Source organism: Globicephala melas, chromosome 14, assembly GCF_963455315.2.
Source record: "Globicephala melas chromosome 14, mGloMel1.2, whole genome shotgun sequence".
NCBI lineage: Eukaryota > Metazoa > Chordata > Mammalia > Artiodactyla > Delphinidae > Globicephala > Globicephala melas.
The window spans coordinates 60,102,645-60,123,215 of record NC_083327.1 but is presented as its reverse complement, the minus strand read 5'-3'; the positions used below and the strand labels follow the sequence as shown (position 1 = coordinate 60,123,215).

Here is a 20,571-nt window from a genome sequence, read left to right as displayed (position 1 = left end):
TTTACATTAATTAATATCCTCCTGGACTATGACCTCTATGAGGGCAGGGACCTTCTCTCTCTTTTGCTTCCAGTTATACCCTCATGGCTTGGTACCTGGAGGGTTATCAATACATCCTATTGAAACAAATAAAAAGATAGGATATTATGAAATTCTGATTATGGGGGAGAGGAGAGAGGAGTTAATCTTAAAACTCACATTGAAATGAAAAGTCCCTTACATTTTATTTTGCTTTGTTTTAAACGGAGGCATATATGAAGACTCCATGTCTGAGAAACATTTGTATTCTAAATGACATCTCTTTGGAAGCTGTTTTCTTTTCTATCATTTACTGTTCCCTGTGAAGAGATCCACATTAATAAATTGTCCTTATAATTTAGCAGTAGGCTAAAGATTTTTCTTCTCTGAAAGAAATCACACTTAGCATGATATAATCCCACAGGTTTGCCTCAGTTGCCAGGAAACTCAAAGCTAAATTTAAAGGTAAATTTCAGTTGAACAAATTAGACAAATCTTTAGAAATGACTTCTCAGTTGCTGAATTTGGTTTTGAGCTTGTGTTTGTATTGTAACTCTCTTGTTATACGTATCTCATTGTAATCTGCCTCAGATGGTCTTAAAAGTAAGGTAGATGGTATATAATATAAATAAAAAAGCAAAAAGGACTTATCAGGGACGAGTTCCAAATATTAAAAGTGGCTAGGGCTTCCCTGGTGGCGCAGTGGTTGAGAGTCTGCCTGCCGATGCAGGGGACACGGGTTCGTGCCCCGGTCCGGGAAGATCCCACATGCTGCGGAGCGGTTGGGCCCGTGAGCCATGGTCGCTGAGCCTGTGCATCCGGAGCCTGTGCTCCGCAATGGGAGAGGCCACAACAGTGAGAGGCCCGCATACTGCAAAAAAAAAAAAAAAAAAAAAGTGGCTAAAGATTACACAAATACATCACTGTGGTGATATACAGCACACACAGAAGAAATGTATTTCTAAGCTATAAAGTGCTTCTCTGCTAGCTTTTCTTCTTGAAAATGCTGCTTGCCTCAGACCTACAGAAATTAACCACTGGACAACAGAGCTAACGTTTAAACTGTAGGTTTATTAGCTTGGCTATCCTATGTAAGCCACTGGGACGCAAAGTAAAGCTATAGGAATGTTTACTCTCTGTCCCCCCAAAGTAGAGTATATTTTTCCAAATCATATCAAACCGTACTAAATTTATGTTGTTTATTGTTGCATAAAAAAATACCCCCAAAAAAGTACCCCAAAATTAGTGATCAAAACAACCCCCACTTTTTTTTTTGCTTATGATTCTATGATTAGGAATTCACATTGACTTATTAGGATGGCTCTGCTCCACGATGCTGGCTGGGTCATTCCTTGGCTGCATTCAGCTGGTGGCTAGGTTGGGCCGGAAAGCCCAAGAAAGCTTCACTCTCGTGTCTAGTGCCTCATTGCTCCTCTGTTGGCCTCTTTCTCTCTCCATGTAACTTAGCCTTCCTCACAGCATCAGGGGCTTAAGACAGTCAGACTTCTTAGAGGGCCGCTGGCTTCTAAGAGGATGGGCTCCAAGAGAGAAGTGGAATCTGCCAGTCTCCTAAGGCCCAGCCTTGGAAGTCCCACTGCGTCATTTCCACTGCATTTGATTCATTAAAAAAGTCACTGGGCCAGCTCAGATTGGAGGGGTAGAGACATAAACTCCACCTCTCAATGGGAAGAGTGACAATTTACTTTTACTAACCGCTGAATGTTCCTATTTGTGCCACTGTGACATGGCATAATTTTCCAAATTGTGTCCAATTTTACTGATTTTATCTCTAAACTTTTAAAATCAAAACATTTTCAGTTACACTAAAAAGTAGAAGAAACACCCAAACCCTTATAGGAAAAAGCTGTTAAGGACTCCTAATAGGGATCAGACAAAGCCAGTAGGATTCTTACCTGCATTCTTACCAGCTTTGTAACATTGGACAAGTTATGGAAATTTCTAAGCCTATTGACGTATCCGTAAAATGGGTTTAATGACAACACTTAGCTCTTAGAACTGTTGGGAGGATTAAATGACATAACATGTATAAAGCATTTAGCCCCAGTACCTGGTATATACTTAGACCTCAAAGCGTGTTAGATATTATCAAGACAGACCTCAAAATTATGACCTACCTTTCTAGCCTACTTTTCTACATTTTTCGTTATGGTGTAAGTTGTGGTTTTACTCATGGGTATACTTGTAGACATGCTGCTCTCAAACCTCTTTGCTTTTGGATTTTATTGCTTAAAGGTCATTTCTCAAAAGACATCTGCATGATCAGTAAACTCACACTTTTATTGAGTTGTTTAGATGCTTCCAGCGGCTTAGGAATTAGTGAACATAATTAATTTATCTTCTATAGATACTTCTCCCTAGAGCAACTGCAGAGGTCCAGCTTCATTACCAAAATGATATTTCATTTACCCAAGATCTCATTAAATCAAATGACACCAAATTACTCTGCTTCCTTAGCTATACGTGCACAAAGCACTGAGGAAAGAACAGATACCCAAACCCGCAGGTCCAACGTGTAATCAGTTATTAATGACATTCGATCTGACTTTAATGCCAGGTTTTCCTTTCTAATCTGTCTTGCATTGCCAACCAAGAATTGATATGAGCTTGAAATTCTAAATCAGAGCGCCTTGTATCTCATGAACACTCAGATGACCTTTAAAATTCTTTTTTGGCCCCCTTTCATGAAAATATTTCTTGTTAAAGGCTCAAAAGCTTATATTGCAATGGATTTTCATCCCTGTTTGAACCCTAAGATCAAGCTCTTTGGTATTTCTCTTGTCGTGTGGACACTTATGCATCATCTCAACTTGCCCTTTCTCCGCATGCCTCCAGGTGGACCACCCTTCCATGAAAAGCCCTGCGGCACAGCACTGGCCAGGCTCTTCTCCTACCTCTGGGCTATTTCTTAGTCTCCTTTCAAGCTCCTCCTCCTCTCCATCCTAGGAGTAGGAGTGGCTCAGTCTGAGTGGTTGGCTAACTCGCCTGTCTCCCTGTCTCACCGTCTCTTTCTCTTTTCTCTCTCCCTCTGGTTCTCTATCTTTCTCACTTTCCCATACACCCTCCCTCCTCTCCCCTTCCTCCTCTTGCAGCACAATTCATTCCTGTACTTTAAATACAATCCATATGTCTTTCTTAAATTTATCAGTTCTCGGGACTTCCCTGGTGGCACAGTGGTTAAGAATCATCCTGCCAGTGCAGGGGACATGGGTTCAAGCCCTGGTCCGGGAAGGTACCACATGCTGTGGAGCAACTAAGCCTGTGCACCACAACTACTGAAGCCTGCGTGCCTAGAGCCCGTGCTCTGCAGCAAGAGAAGCCACCGCAATGAGAAGCCCACGCACCACAAAAGAGTAGCCCCCGCTCGCCACAACTAGAGAAATCTCATGCATAGCAACGAAGACCCAACACAGCCAAAAATAAATTAATTAATTAAAAAAAAAAAGATCAGTTCTCTAAATGTCCAATTCCTATTCCCACTTGCCTACTTAATATCCCCATTCAAATGTCTCACGGACACCATGAACTAATCATGTCCAAAAATTAAACTCTTGATTTTCCTTCCTATCTAATTTTACCCCTTCCCCAATTTTCCCCAGCTCAGGAACTGAAATTACCATCGACTAATTCATTAGAGCCAGAAACCTAAACATTATTCCTCTTTCTTTTCTTCCAACATCTATGCAATAAACTCATCAGCACATCCTACTGAGTGTACCTCTAGAACAGATTTTGTTTTTAATCCCCCTCTTTATCTCCAGGGCCTTGGTGCAAGGCACGCCCACCACCCTATCTTATGAATTCTTTAATAAAGTCTTTACTCTCGTCTCTAAATCTACTCTTCCCCGCCTTTCACCTCCTTGACTGTCCCCTGAAGAAATCACCGCACTTTAGTCAGACTATAGTAGTGCGGTTTTCTTGAGGAAAAAAGGCAGTGAAAGAGAACAGAACTTCCCCAGAGACTTACAGAGAAGTGGCAAACTTGACGTTAAAAGCTGGGCTCCTTCTTTGTGGCAATAAACTCTTTTACCCTCTCAGATATCTCCTGTTGTGGTTTAGTTTTCTCCTTTTCTTGATTTACTTTAGTTTGTTGAATTAAAGAAGCATTTTATTTGGTGAAGAACTGAGGTATTTGGACCCTCGTGAGAACAGCGGACGCTGATCTGCTTTACTTAAATTCCATTATTCATCCCCACCTACCTCAGGGCAAAAGAAAGTCATAGGGATTAGAAAAGCTACCAGAGGCTCCGAAACCCTGTCGGAAGGAACTGGCCTGAGTCTTCCTCTGAAACTAGAATAAACAGACATATCCAAACACTGAGTATTTCCAAAGTGGAAATCTTTTTTCCATATTGGAAATCTTTGTTAAGTGGTTTATGAAACAGAAGCCTAAAATAATGTTAGGGACCATATTTTTTATGAGTTTTACTGTAGTGTCAACGGACCACTTTGGATAGTTTTCAAAGTCCTCCATATTCTGGACACGTTCAGCATCCTTTATACCTTATACCCTACACTCCCTGGCGTAACTCTTCACCTTTGTTATCTCAGGAACTGGGCCCCCATCGTGTCATTCTTACCCTTCTTCCACCTGAAAAGTCCTTCTTTGGCTCGCCCCTCACCCTTAGCCTACTCTTCGCTAAATTCTACGCATTCTTTCCAGCGTCAGCTGTAGTTCCATTTGATCCATGACGCTTAACCAGCTGCTAGAAACTGTACGGGTTGCTTTCTTCAAATGGCTCTTCAACTCTTAGTAAACACTGACTTGTAATAATTACCCTTTTCTGATTGATTGTAATATAGGAACACAAGTAGCATTTTCATAGCGCTTAATTTAGAAGATGTTCAATGATTTCTTTCTCCCTGTGTCTCACAACTCAGGAATGCAGGAGTCCTTAGCCTTTTTTTTACCAACAAGGATACTGGGCATCAGAGAGGTTATGTAACTTCCCCATGGTCACACAGAAAGAAAGGCCCACATCAGTTGGTTGCATTTGAGAGTCTCTTTCCATCACATCATTTCTCTAGCAACTATTGTGGTATTTCACTGGACATCTTATACTCAACATCTATTACTGCAGGAACTTCAGAAAATGGAAATAGAGTTCTTTATTTTCATGCTAGCATTGTCAGATTCTTTGGTCTAGGAGTAGGAGGGAATCCACTTTTGTCAATACTATCTTCTAAATAGCTTTCTGCTCCCACTTCCCTTACTTACTGAGAGTCCACACTGCTGTTTCCCTAGCTCAGGCCACCTCCATCCTTCCCTGGAGAACTGCCACCACTGCCAAAGTAGCCTCCTGCTGTCAGTCTTGCCCCACGGAGCCCTCCAAACTTCAGTCTAGAAGAATTTTCTAGAACACAAGTTAAAGCTTGTTATACCTGTGCTTAAAACATTTCAATGGTTCATCATAGCTCTCAAAATAAATTCCTAATTCCTTTTTGTTGCATATAGAACTTACTAAATTGGGCCCTTGCTTAATTCTCTCACCCCTCATGTCTTTCCCTTTCTCCTTCCCCTTCTTTATCCACTGAATTCCGGTCTCCAAGCAAGTTGAGTAACTTAATTTTTTCCACCTACACCATCCTGCCATCAATCCCGGGGCTCATCAGCTGGGGTTTACAGACCCCTTGCAGGGAGAGAGATGTCTATGGATGGAATCCAGAAACTTGGATGGAAAGACAAGTTTATTTTCACCAAATTCTAACTGAACTTTAGTATTTCCTCCAGTTATGAATGAAACCAACAAATGACAGTATTATTACCAGGATCTGTAATTTTTTTTTTTTTTTTTTTTTTTGCGGTACCCGGGCCTCTCACTGTTGTGGGCTCTCCCGTTGCAGAGCAACAGGCTCCAGATGCTCAGGCTCAGCGGCCATGGCTCACGGGTGCAGCCGGTCCGCAGCATGTGGGATCTTCCTGGACCGGGGCACGAACCCGCGTCCCCTGCATTGGCAGGCGGACTCTCAACCACTGCGCCACCAGGATCTGTAATTTTATCAATAATAGAAATCACATATTTTCATATCACATGACAATTTTTGAAGATACTAAATATATCGTGTATGATTATCATTACTGAGAAGTTTACAGTAGTTACCAGTTCTCTTCTAAACCTTGTTACCTAATACATCAAGAATCACGTATAGTACTGATTATTTATATAGTACTGAAATATTTTTTAAAATTTTGCTAACTATAGTTTAATACAATTGATTGCCTTTGTAATCCTACGTATTTTACTTTATTCATTAAAAACTTATTCTAGGGACTTCCCTGGTGGCACAGGGTTAAAAATCTGCCTGCCAATGCAGGGGACAAGTGTTCGAGCCCTGGTCCGGGAAGATCCCACATGCCTTGGAGCAACTAAGCCCGTGCGCCACAACTACTGAGCCTGTGCTCTAGAGCCCACGAGCCACAACTACTGAGCCCGCGTGCTGCAACTAGTGAAGCCCATGTGCCTAGAGCCCGTGCTCTGCAACAAGAGAAGCCACTGCAATAAGAAGCCTGCGCACCGCAACAAAGAGTGGCCCCCGCTCGCGGCAACTAGAGAAAGCCCGCACAGCAATGAAGATCCAACGCAGCCAAAAATAAATAAATATAATAAATAAATTTATTAAAAAAAACAAACAAACTTATTCTAGGAAGGGACCTCTAGGTTTCACCAGACTGTCAGAAGGGTGAAAGCCTCAAAAGAGGCAAGATCCCCTGTTGTCGTGATTCCCCTTCCTTACAATGTTCTTTTGACCTTGAACTCCACACTCTTGACCTGGCCAACACTCACTCATTCCTGAGGTCGGGATTTAAAGGTAGCCCTTGAAAGTCCTTTCCCTGATGCTCCAAGATTGGGAGAACTTCCTGTCTGCTTCGTTAGCAGTGAACTTTGCTCAGTTATGGGCTGATTTCACTATGGTACGATTATCTTTCAACCAATTGACTCTAATACACACACGAACTCTTTGAGGCCAGACCAGTGGCTTTATCCCTGTTATATCCACCATGCCCCAAACGTAGAAGTGCTCAGTGGTCCTCTGTTCAACTGATTTTTGCCCCATTTTAGCGGCATGCCATCCTGAGCCATCCATTCATACAAACATTTATCCTGAATCTCCTAAGTCCCAGGGAGTTTCTAGGCACTGGAAATGAAGCAGAGAATAAGACAGAAAGAAATTCCTGAACTACATGCTTACATGCTCATGAAGTGAGCTAGTCAATAAGCAAAATTTAGGAGGTAAAACACTCCAGTCACAAAAGAACAGTACTGTGTGATTCCTCTGGTGTAAGGTACCTGGAGTAGTCAAATGCATAGAGACGGAGAGTAGAATGGTGGTTGCCAGGGGCAGAGGGGCAGAGGGGGATGAAGAGTTACTATTTACCGGGTACAGCACTTCAGTTTAGGAAGACTGGTCTGGAGGTGGATGGTGCCGGTACCACAACAATGTGAATGAACTGAACTGCACACTTAGAAATGGTTAAGATGGTAAATTTTATGTTATGTTATGTTACAATTTTTCAAAAGTAAAACACACTATACTAGATGGGAAATGTGCTGGAGAAAAGTAAAGATGGGAAGAGAGGAATAGGAAGGGCTGAGAGGTAAGAGGCTGGGATAGGCCTCACGGCCACAGGATTTCTTGCTTGTTTTGCTCGAGACCTGAGTTACAGGCACAAAGACCACCTGTTTGGAAGAAGATTCAGAAAGACCTAAATCTCCCATATGATCATCAGTGGGCATAAAAGCAGAGCTTTTGTAATGTGTGATGCTTAATTCCCAAGAACTGGATGCCTTTCATTCCCCTAGCACCTTCTGGGAAAAGCATACAGTCAGTGAGTGAAATCCTCAGGAAGAATACTGGCATCTCAGGCACAGCACAAGGAGATCAGCTCGGTGCTTTGTGACTGCCTGGAGGGGTGGGATAGGGAGGGTGGGAGGGAGGGAGACCCAAGAGGGAAGAGATATGGGAACATATGTATAACTGATTCACTTTGTTATAAAGCGGAAACTAACACACCATTGTAAAGCAATTACACTCCAATAAAGATGTAAAAAAAAAAATTGTTATTTGGACCTACCATTTATCTTTCCCCCTCCACTTTTCAGTTTGACATAAGCACTTCTCTGCTGTGCACCATCAGAGAACTATGAGACCATTTGAGGAGGTGAATATGATTCGTTTTTGAAAATCAGATAATTATATCCGATTTACGTCTCTCATGTCCTCATAAATCACCGTAATATCCATGTTTCCGTGAGTTTGGTTTTATACTATATACTTTTCTTACTCACAAAGCTAATCAATGGGGAGTCCAAATCTAACTGTAACCTTTCTGTAAGCGGTCTGACTTCTGTTCTTTTTTTATTAAAATACAGGCTTTTATTTAAGTAAATATTATCAAATTTTGAGGTTTAGAGGTTTGATATTAAAGTTTGATTTACAAAATATCAAAACAACCAGTTATAAAGTGAAACTTCTATCTAATCAAGACTCTTTGGGCTTTGCAATATCAATCATACAGCCTAGTTGATTTTTTTTTTAAGGTAATTTGACAAATAAATAAACACAGACCTTCTAATACTCTTGTTTGCCTTTAACCTAAAGGTTCTGCCATTGAGGGACACCTCGACCAGCAAAGCCTTATGAAATGTTCAGTCTATTACTCCTTTGTAATATTTTCTTAGTTAGTTGAAACTGTTTAAGATTTTTTAAATTTACGAATCTTTCTCGATGAAATAGTGATACTTTTACAGCTTATTGGAAACCGGCAAATTATGAGTCATCTTATATTGTCTAGATCCTAAAGTATAGATTGTCAAAGCTTATTTCGTTAAATATTAAAAGTATTCTTTCCCTCTTTTCACTGTCTTCTGAGACACTCAGACAAAAAAAACATGGAGTTTAGCTGAGAACACGGCCTAGAAACAAGCAAGTTATCTAATTATGAGATGACATGTGACTTAGAGAACAAGCTTCCATGACCATGGTGCTGCCATCAATTTCCCTCTTTAGGTCTTTTTGAATTCTTTCAAGTGGGAACCCTTTGACATTTTGATCATTGTGAATATGTATCAGTAGCACTTCTAACATCCTTAGAAAATGGAAATATTTAAGTAATTGCTAACTCAGAGCCCTTGACTGAATATGTTATCAGCTTCAGGGTTTTAAGGTCCGTAATCTCTAGTGTCCAAACCTTTTTTTTTAGTACTTTTAAAAAATAAATTTATTTATGTATTTATTTATTTTTGGCTGCATCGGGTTTTTGTTGCTGCATGTGGGCTTTCTCTAGCTGCAGCGAGCGGGGGCTACTCTTCGTTGCGGTGCGCAGACTTCTCATTGCGGTGGCTTCTGTTGTTGCAGAGCACGGGTTCTAGGCACGTGGCCTTCGATAGTTGTGGCACGTGGCCTCAGTAGTTGTGGCTCACAGGCTCTAGAGCGCAGACCTAGTAGTCGTGGCACATGGGCTTAGTTGCTCTGTGGCATGTGGGATCTTCCCAGACTAGGGCTCCAACCCGTGTCCTCTGCGTTGGCAGGCGGATCCTTAACCACTGTGCATTCAGGGAAGTCCCTAGTGTCCAAAACTTTTAAAAATAATTTCTTTCATAATTCAGATGCATTTTGAATCCTTTTCACGCTTTTCTCCTCTATCTATAATCTGTTTAATTTAATATTTGTAAAATGATCCCTTCTCCTATAACAGGTAATCTACTCCTGGACTTTATCTTCAGAATGAAGTTCATTCGTGCAGAGTAATGAACTCCAAGATTTCATTAAAGGAAAGTAATTTAACTTATCTGAGTCTTGCTTTCCTCATCTGTAAAATGACAGAAGCTCTTTTCACCTCTAAAAATGCGATTTGTGGGAAATGATTTGCTCTCTTGGTGTAATTTGTAACTAATACACACACCCACCATTCTCCTACAGCATAGGACCCAACGAATTCTCATCTGGACTCCTTCCAAAGGCTCCTAACAGGGCTCTCCATTGCCTAGGTCTCCTCATCCCAAACTGTCCCGCACATAGCTAAGCTGCAGATAAATATTCAACATGCAAGGGACAGGTGTGGACCTGGCTTCTCCAGAATTCATTACAAACCCTTAAGCTCAAGGTCCTTGGCAACATGTCACCATCAGACCTTTCCCACTTTCCCTTCTTCTTATCCTCCTCCCCTCCTCCTCCTGCCTCTCCCCGCCTTTCCCTTTTTCCCTCCTGCCCCTTCTTTTTCTTCTCCTTCTTCCACTTCCTCTTTCTCTTCCTCCCCCCTCCCCTTCCCTTCTTCTTTCTTTTCTTCCTCTTCTTCTTCTTCTTCCTCTTCTCTTCCTTCATGTTCCCTGCAATTGTTCATTTGTTCATTTGTTCATCCAAATGTCTTAACTGATGACTATCTGAGCACTCTGCTAGGTGCTAGAAGCAATGAGGAGCCAGATAGGTTCCAGGCAGGGCACTGCTTATGTAAAGACCTAGGTGGGAAGAAGTAGGGAATTTATGAGAAGAGGCATATAGCCTGTGCAGCTGGAGCAGAGAGCCTGAAAGTAGGGGATAAGTTTGGAGTGTAAAGTAAAAAACTCAATAGAACCTCATAGACCTCCTTAAGGAGTTGTGTCATTATTCTGAGCACAAGGAGAAGCTCCATTGATTGAACTGAGCTGTAATTCCCTGCAATTTTCCTCCCCCAAGTTGCTGCTTCTACAATTTCTAAAGTGTGAACTACACTCTTCATCTCTCCAACTCACAAGCATTATCTAGAACACCAATTTCAAAAGCCATCTCCTCCATGGAAAAGTTCCTCCTCTCCCTAAAACAAATGAGCTTGTATTGTACTCATTTATGTCCGTATCTCTTCCAAGTACTAGACCTATAAGGCCTGATATGGTAGCTGCCAGCTACATGTGGTTTTCAAACCCCTGAAACGTGCCTAGTCTGAACTGAGATGTGTTGTAAGTTAACCTACATACCAGAGGTTAAAGGCTTTTAAGAAAAAAAAAAAAAAAAAAAAATATATATATATATACATTGATAGTTTATAACTATATAAACTCATTGGTAGTTTCATGTTGACTACATTTTGAAATGATAATATTTGGATATATTGGGTTAAATAATTATATGATTAAAATGAATTTCCTCTTTCTTTTTGCTTTATTTAATGTAGCTAGAGGAACTTTTTAATTTTTAATTTTTAAATTAATTAATTTATTTGGCTGCATCTGGTCTTAATTGCGGCACACGGGATCTTGCGGCACACGGGCTTCTCTCTAGTCGTGGTGTGCAGGCTCCAGAGCACATGGGCTCAGTAGTTGTGGCACAAGGGGCCTCTAGTTGTGAAACGTGGGCTCAGTAGCTACAGCATGTGGGATTAGTTGCCCCGTGGCATGTGGGATCTTAGTTCCCTGACCAGGGATCGAACCTGCATCCCCTGCATTAGAAGAAGGATTCTCAACGACTGGACCACCAGGGAAGTCCCGGAACATGTTTGTTTTTTTTGTTTTTTTTTTTTTTGGCTGCCTTGGGTCTTCATTGCTGTGCGCAGGCTTTCTCTAATTGCAGTGAGCGAGAGCTACTCTTTGTTGTGGTGCATGGGCTTCTCATTGCGGTGGCTGGGCTCTAGGCGCGTGGACTTCAGTAGTTGCAGCCTGCGGACTCAGTAGTTGTGGCATACAGGCTTAGTTGCTCTGCGGCACGTGCGATCTTCCTGGACCAGGGATCGAACCCATGTCCACTGCATTGGCAGGCGGATTCTTAACCACTGCACCACCAGGGGAGTCCCTGGAACATTTTAAATTACTTTTGTGGTTCACATTATATTTCTAGTGAGCAACACTCTTCCGGACTATAGATTTCCTGAATAGTGAGTGTTTATTCAATTATGTATATGTTTATCTCCCTAACTAAGCAACACACTAGCTTGTCCACAGTAAATATTGTTTTAAATTCATTGCCATTCTCTAAAGTATTTTTTTAAAGTACTTTGCAATTTTAGTACACTACCTACTCTCCATTTCAGATGTGTAGCCACAACTCCACAGTGAGAATAATGGGTGGGGAAGGGGACAGGTTTGCCCCTTGGCCCTGAGAAGGTTAATGTACAGAACACATGTGGTGTGACCATGGCAAACACAGTGGGCCATGACAGCTGATTCAGAAGGTTTCTCTGTTTCCAAAACAAGAACTTTTATTGCAGTGTGTGGAAGGAGCATTAAGACAAGAGGATCCTTGTGGTTTCTCGCTGTATCTGTGGAAAAAACCTGTGGTTAAGGTTTAAATTAAACTGACATTAAAAGAGCCTTTGTAGTTACTATGCGTATTTTAACATCTGTTGCTATAGCTATACTGACACTGAGTATTGTGAATGATGGTTTAGGAGTGATGGAATAAAATGTCGTTTCCTGCCTATGATTTTCTAAGGTTGACTTGGTCTTTTTTAATGATGAGACATAGACCAAGGAAAATTATTAAGAGCATAGAAAACATAACAGAAAGAAAAAATTATTAAGATACCAAGTATTTCTGGTATAAGAAAAAAAGTAGGACTTCCCAGTACCACATCTGTAATTTTATGGATTCTTTTGTTTTGGCCAGTTTCAGGTTTAGAGCAATTTTCAGGTTTAAGTTCATGGAGGCTCCCCCATGGCAACGCTGCATACACATTCTCCTCTTTATTAAGGGAGCTTTGAGGATGAACCAAACACAGTTTTCATCATAAAATATTTCGGAACACCTCTCAGCCAATTTGAAAAACCGATTGCAAGGATATTATGTTTTATGCCTGGATAAAATGTTTCATTTTAGACTAGTTTTGGTTCAATCAATTGTGGCCAGTATGACAAAGTCCCATTATTGGGTTTTCCTCAGAAGGAGCAGAGGGTGTGACTGACACCCAGAGCTAATAAATGCTCTCTAATATACCATATGTTATATGTATTTATGTGAATATTGTTTCTGCTTATTTCTCAATAAATCTGGGTAAGCTCAAAGAACTTTTGCTGGAAATAGTTTAATTATGTCAAGCATACTGTACATGACAAGTGCTAGGATAAAAATGTGTTTGTATATTTGTTGTTGTGGTCCAGCACATTCTGTGGAGAAGCAGCAAGAAGTAGTAGATAAGACTCTGAAAAAAGTCAGACCTGGATTCTGCATCTTACTTGCTGTGTGACTTTAGGCAAGTCAAGTGACTTCTCTGAGCCTCAGTATTTTTTATCTATAAATTAGTGATGATGTTGGCCTTGTGGGATATTATGCATAAGAAGTGACAATTACACAGTGCCTGGGACACAATAGTCCTTCAATAAGAGAAAGCTGTTTTTAGTGGCTTGGGACATTATTGATGGAATCCTTGGTAGAAATTTGACATCATTTTTACTGTAATAGAGTTCTTATTTTACTGAATGCTGAACATTTACAAATCTAGAATGGGGAAGAAACATCAAACTCAGGTTCTGTAACCTCAGATATCACTCATAAATCATTATATTTTAAATAGTCGTTGATAAGACACGGCAGCAAAAATTCAATGAAAACAAACAAAAACAACCTCTCAGTCAATCATTTGGATTTTAGTGTATTTGATAGCCAGTGTGACAGTCTTATGGCCTTCAAAAATGTTCAAACATATAAAGGAATGAAGTTGCATTGATAATATAGCACAATGTCTCAGATGAACCCTAAACTGGAAATCAGGATTGATCTATAGAATTGGGTGCCCAATATCTCTTTATACTAAATGACATGCATGTGTGCTTTTAGTTTTTGGAAGAAGGCACCTTACAGGGACAGGAGAGTAGCTGTGGCGTACAGGCCCTTGAGAATGGAGAAGGCGAAGTTTGAAAAACTTGTATAGTATCTGTTTCCCTGCCCACATCAAGGGATGGGTTTGAGTAGTGGTGGGGAAGGGATTTCAAGACTAGATGCTGAAGGGCCGTGTTCTCCGGTGGCTTTGAAACTCTGAGCACAAATTATGCCACTTGGGCCTCTGGTGATGGTCGAAGGAGACAGAACGGGGCAGAGGGGCATTTTCCACCCCGTAAACTCCTGCCCCTGTCCTTGAACGCTCATGCCAGCATCACATCGACACACAGGGGCATCACAGGAATGCGAGGCAGTCACCAACAAAGGTGTCTGTGCAGAGCCAAGATAACACAAGCACAACTGGAGGCCCAGAAGAGGTTAAAGAACACACACACACACCTGGATTCACTTCTGAGGACACTCTGAGGGGAGACTAAGACACATAATCTGGCCATTGCCTTTAAACTGACCTCAGTTGCACCCAAAGACTCCTGGGGGCTAGGACACATTCAAATGAGCTAATCAGATTAGTAAACATTTAGAAAATGCTGACAACTTGGCCTTGTGGCAAAGAGATAAGATGTATTTTCCTGGTGAGGAAAGAAACCTGGGCTGCAAAAACTCCTCCTTGGTTTGAAGCAGGAGGGCAAAAGCAGGGACCTTGGAAATCCTAGAGCTGTGGTTTTCAAAGTGGGGTCCCCGGAACAGTAGCATCAGCTTCTCCTGGGAACTTGATAGAAATGCAAATCCTCATCCTCAATCTACTGAATCAGAAACTCTGGAGATGGGGTCCAGAGAACTGTGTTTTAATTAGCTCTCCATATGATTCTGATGCAGGCTTAAATTTGAGAACCTCCGGCCTTGTGGAAGTTGAGAAAACTGGGGCGTAGCCTATGAGGTGAGAGGAAGCCCTGGCATCTGCCCTGCCCCTAGGTAGGTCCCATTTACCTAATGCCTCTGCCACTGGCCTTGTGTCATTGTCCTTCCTCCCACCCCCCAACAAAGTGTATGGAGTCCAGTCCCACACACCCCAGAGCACCGCCCCAGGTAAGCCACACCCTTCTAGGCCACTCCCCAGAGCCCATCTGGGGCTTCCTTTACAAAAGGCCACAAGCCCTCTTTCAGTGCCCGCTTTCCTAAGGGGGACCTTATGCATGCGCTGTATAGGGGAAGGGGGGCAGGGTTGGGGGTGAAGCTTGAGCCCCAGGCAGTGGGGTGGAGTCAGACGGCTTGGCTGGAGCCTCGAGCAGGCCCAGGCCCTGTCACCAACATCTACGTGAGTGCCTAGGACAGTCACCTGCTCACCGTTTTATCTAGGGGCAACCTAAGTGACCCCAGTTCAAATTACTGACCTGAGGAGAAGAAATAAGACCAACAATTCTTTTTCTCTCAGAAATCTAGTCTCTAAGAGGAAAACAAGAAACTCTAAAAATTAACTCTGATGTACTTTAGAAAAAAGTTGGCAGTCCAACTTTTTTCTCTGGCAGTCCAGTGGTTAGGATGCCGCGCTTCCATTGCAGGGGGCACAGGTTCCATCCCTGGTCAGGGAACTAAGATCCCGCAAGCTGCGTGGCATTACCAAAAGAAAGAAAGAGAGAGAGAGAGAGAGAGAGGAAGGAAGGAAGGAAGGAAGGGAGGGAGGGAGGGAGGGAGGGAGGGAGGGAGGGAGAAAAGAGCAGTTATTATTTTTCTGCTTGCTTATTTATATGCGGTAACGTAAATTAGTCATTTAATCACTATTCTGAGATGATGCTTTCTTTACCAGGCTACTACTGTATGTAGAATTCTGAAATAAGGTCTGAACACCTAGGTTAACTAGAAAATTAATATCAATTGAACATGAATTTTAGAATAACTTCAAACTCCAAATGAATGAACTTTTCTTCTAGTCAAGGTCAAATATAAAGTCAAAATATAAAAATATTTTTTTCATCACCTGCCAGATCTGGAAATTTTTTAAATATGTCTGTTAAAAATGTCTTCATTTCCAGCAAAATGAGAGAGAGCAAATAATTAAGAGCACCATGGAGATTTTAGGAGCTGAAAACTAGTAGTGAAAAATATATTCAATTCTAAGATTTATTATTTCTCTGCAGATCAATATAAAATAATACCTTTCCCTTTTTAGAAATTCATGTTAAAAATATTTCCAAGTCTACATTCTATTGAATTAATATAATTGTATATAATTTAATGAAATAAAAGAGAACAGAAACAAGATTATGTTACCCACTACCAGAACACGTACAATATCCTTCAAGATAACTGGACACAGAGACTTAAAACAGGCATCATTGCCATCTAAGAACTAATGATTATAGTTAAAAGTGGTCTCGTTTTAAATGAGGAAATCCATTATATTCATCTCCAGTGGTAAGGGATGATTATTATATTGTAATTATATCTTATATTGGCTCCATATTTCAGCTAAAGTTGCTGAAAAGTAGAAAAAATAATTATAGCAAGCAGTTCTATGAAGTGTACTTCAGGGAATGTAAAGCTCAAGGGAAAAGTCCTCCATGAGCATGGCTTGCATGATGGCGCCGGGGTGGGTGCACAGGGCGCACTTTAAATATGTGTTTTGCAGGCAGTGTTGGCTGATTTCTAAGTCACCTCCTAGCTTTGACCTTGTTCTAAGTGTTAGAACATTATAATGTCATTTGTGCATTTCAAAAATAAGCTTTATAAAAATTCAATTCTTGATTCTATGCTTATCTAGCGTAGAATTTGTTTTGCTGGCTACAGTCTCACAGAAAAATTGGGGAAAATTGTATATTGCTAAAGCCATTTGGCTGAGAGATGCCAACCAGTTTGGTAAGAAAAACCCTGCTGTTAATTTTATAAGCTTGCTAACCTTCTCCAAGTCCTGATTTGTTACAGAATGGTTGGACGACTTTAGAAAAGCATCAGTTTTATATTCTGCAAAATTAGAACCATGTGAGAAGCTTTACTTAGTGGATGAATATGCAGCTAGGAGCTTTGAGCTTAATACAATGGTCCACAAATTAGAAATATTGTTTAATGAACCACAGAAAAGTCCGTCCAGGAAGAATAGTTATAAGAGCAAATAAAATTTCAAAGAGTAATAAAAGAGCTGTAAGAAAGGGACTGATTTAATGCTTAGAACCAAAAAAAAAGCATTATTTGGGCATTTCATTTCACAGAATAAAAGATTGGTCAGATTTCTTCTTCGATGTGCCCTCTGACGGGCAGCTGCCTTCTTTAAGAGAAAACCCCATTTAACTTCTGTTATATGGAAAGCCCACATATGCCTTGCTGTTACCTCCATCCCTTTGTTCATCTTTCACACAATAGCTATTCAAATACTGGGAAACTGTAGTCATGACCTTCCTAAGTTTTTCATCTCCATCTTTCTTATTTGGTCTCTGAATCAGGGCTCTCCAGTGAAACAGACCATTAGGAGATATAGATGAAGAAAGTTATTTCAATGAATTGGCTCATGCGATTGTGGAAATAGCAAGTTTGAAATGCATAGTGCAGGCTGGAAGGTTGAGGCAATCTTGAGGCAGAATTTCTTCTTTCTGAGGGAAATCTGTTTTGCTCTTAAGGCCTTTCAGCTGATTGGATGAGGCCCACCCAGATTATCAAAGATAAACTCTTTTAGTTAAAGTCAATTGATTGTACATATTGATAACATCCACAAAATCCCTTTACAGCAAACCATAGATTAGTGTTTAATTTAATAACCAGATACTATAGCCTAGCCAAGTTGATATATATACCTAACCATCAGAATCTCCTTCCCCATTTTACCTGTTCTTATTTGGGTGTTCCCTAGTTTGTCAATACCCCTATTAAAATCAGAAAACCAAGTCTAGAACCAGTACTCCTGATCTGATTTAGCAGGATAGAGGTCAGTGTATCACCTCCCTTGCTCTAATCTCAATGTTTCTACTGATATAGCTTCATTCCAATAGTCCAGAAGATGGATTTGGTGATTCTTATAGGGTTTAGTGTGAACCAAAATCCCTAGGACTTTTTCTACTTGAACTGCTTTTCAGCCAGTCTCTCTTATTCCACAATTAGAAGGAAAACAGTGAATTTACCTGTCATAGCTCAAGTGTACAAAAGCTCAAGTACACAGTTAAACTTTGACTTCCCTCTGCCCCTACTTGCCGAGTGCCTGCAACTTCCTCTGAAGTAACTCTAGTGACTTCCTGTCTTTTCCGAGAGCCAGTTTCATCTTTGGAAAGCTAACTGTGAATAATTACAAAATTAATTATCCTTATACATGTATATTCATTTAACATACTCACAGAGGGCTCAGATGCCTTCCTGCTACTACCACCTGCTTGTCTTCTAATTCGCACCACTTTTTAGATAAGTGTGATCATTACCTCTTAATGGATGAGAAAATACTCAGAGTTTTAGTTACTCAAAATCACACCTCTAATAAGTTCAAGAAACAACACTTGAAATCAGACCTTCTAACAATACTAAGATAGTGAGATAGACATCAAAACAGACAAAAGCTAAAACTATGAATGGATAGGTGGATGAAAAATTTGGATCAGGGCCTTAAAATTATGGTTATGGTCTAGATTCAAGGAAGCTGGAACAGAGAATAAGACCGTGAAATTTCCAAAGATTGGGTCTGCTACTCCATTCAGACCCCATGGGGTGACAGGTAGTTACTTAGCAACTAATAAAGCAAATATTTGCTGAACTTGATCCATGCAAGACACTGCCTGGGGTGACAAGTGACACAAAGATGTCTAAGGTGAAAACTTTATCCTTAAAAAATTTACCATCTTGGGGCTTCCCTGATGGCGCAGTGGTTGAGAGTCCGCCTGCCGATGCAGGGGACATGGGTTTGTGCCCCAGTCCAGGAAGATCCCACATGTCGCGGAGCGGCTGGGCCCATGAGCCATGGCCGCTGAGCCTGCGCGTCCAGAGCCTGTGCTCCGCTATGGGAGAGGCCACAACAGTGAGAGGCCCGCGTATTGCAAAAGAAAAAAAAAAAATTACCATCTAGTAAGGACACAAATTAAGAAGTTAAATATTTATTCCTTTACCCATCTGTTCATCTACAAATACTTAGGAATTTCTGTGTGCCCTCAAGACAGTCATGAACAAGATATAAGTAATAAAATGATAATAGGAAGTATCCTCTACAGGGTAGAGGTACCCTTCTACAGAGAAAGGCCACCGGAAGATTAAATGAGACTGGGAGAAATTCTTCACCCAGGAGAGGAAAATGATGAAGAACAGAGTTGAGGATTCCTTGTAAAATGAGTCAGGCACTCCTACCCCAAACCTTCTCATGTTGGCCCTTGTATGTTTCCAAGGGAAAATGACTAGGTGGGGAATGGCTATAGCGAGACCAGTGTTTTTTCAAGAAAGTGATAAGTAAAAATATAAAGCTTGATAGAATCAGAGAAGCAAAATTAATACCCATGCATAGAAAGGTGAAAAGCACTTGGTGATGAAATTTTAAGTAAATCATTGACCGCTATCCAAGTCAAATAAATGTCAAAATCAGTGGAAATCATTGGTCTAAGGACATGTTAGAAATTTTATAGTAGCCCTCAAGGTCTCATACAGTCCCTTAGTAAAAGGAATAGCAAAAGTATTGGCAAAGAAATTAGTCTTACAGACTGAACCCTCAGGGGAATTCTCAGAGTATAAATGAAGTCCTCCAATTTCATATACACATGATGAATTATTTTCTCCTAACCCTTCTAGCATGACATTATGGCAAAAAATTCTACATTTCTCATAATCCCAGGAGGGGAATATACCTCATGGTAATTATCCATGAAAATAAATCCTAGTTGGAATCTTTAAAGAGTGCATCAATCACGGTGCTATACAATATGATGGATTCACATGAGAAGTTTGGAGTAAAAATGGGGGGTTCAAGGAGGAAGATACTTCATGAAGTTGTAATAAGCCTTCATGAAGATGCTTTTAGAGCCAGGTTTTCAAGTTTGGCTAAGATTTGACCCAGCAAAACTGAGATGAGATGAAGAATAAAAGTCACTCCTGTTGACAAGAACACATAAGAATACAGAAACTCAATGATCAAAAAATTGAAGGATTTGTTAGGAAAAAAACAAATAATCTGTTTTGGCTGGTGTATGGCACAAAAGCAGGTGAATCATGGGGAACTGGATGGTAAATAGTGTCAGGGCCAGAGCGTGGAGAGATTCCAGGTAAATGCTAAACAAACTGGCTTGGCCCTTATTCAGCAGAAAATAAAAAGTCATTGAAGGTACTAAGCAAGGAGGTAATATAATCAAAACTATGTTTTGGGAAGATGGCTCTAGTAGGGAAGTGCAGGGTGGATTGGAAGGGGGCAAAGGAGAAAGGGAAATGAGTAGGCTGCTGTGATGGTGTTTAATCACCGCTTAACCTGTGACTCTTGGGTTCCTAAAGAACATTCCCTATGGGACTGAGGAAAGAAAATGCACTGTTGAGCTCGTTGTCTGCTGACCACAGTTCTTATTGCAATCAATAGTGTTTCCTTAATACTCAGTTCACTAGAGACAGGCCTGGAATTCAAATGCCTTGTTTTCATATACTCTACATTTTTGTTTTGTTTTGTTTTAGTGGATTTATTAGCCAAAGTACCCACCAAAATCCATTTTTTTCACATTTTATTTCATGTTTTTGGGAAATTCTTTCCTATTTTTTTGATTAGTTAGGATTAGTTTCCCTTATGCTCAGAATATTTGCCCTATATTTCTTTATGAAATGTAAGTACTCGTCTTATTTAAGCTTGGACAT

General features: G+C 40.7%; 1 protein-coding gene across 2 annotated transcripts in view; it reads left to right on the top strand.

The window, feature by feature from the left end:
- SGK1 (serum/glucocorticoid regulated kinase 1) overlaps positions 1 to 20,571 on the top strand; it is a 111,241-nt gene that overhangs the window by 11,055 nt on the left and 79,615 nt on the right. The window contains exon 2 of one of the 2 annotated variants that reach the window (XM_060283591.2): positions 14,659 to 14,754. The exons of the other annotated variant lie outside the window; for it this stretch is intronic. The gene's annotated coding sequence lies outside the window, so the exon portion shown is untranslated. The remainder of the gene's footprint in view (positions 1 to 14,658; positions 14,755 to 20,571) is intronic. 2 annotated transcript variants of the gene reach the window in all.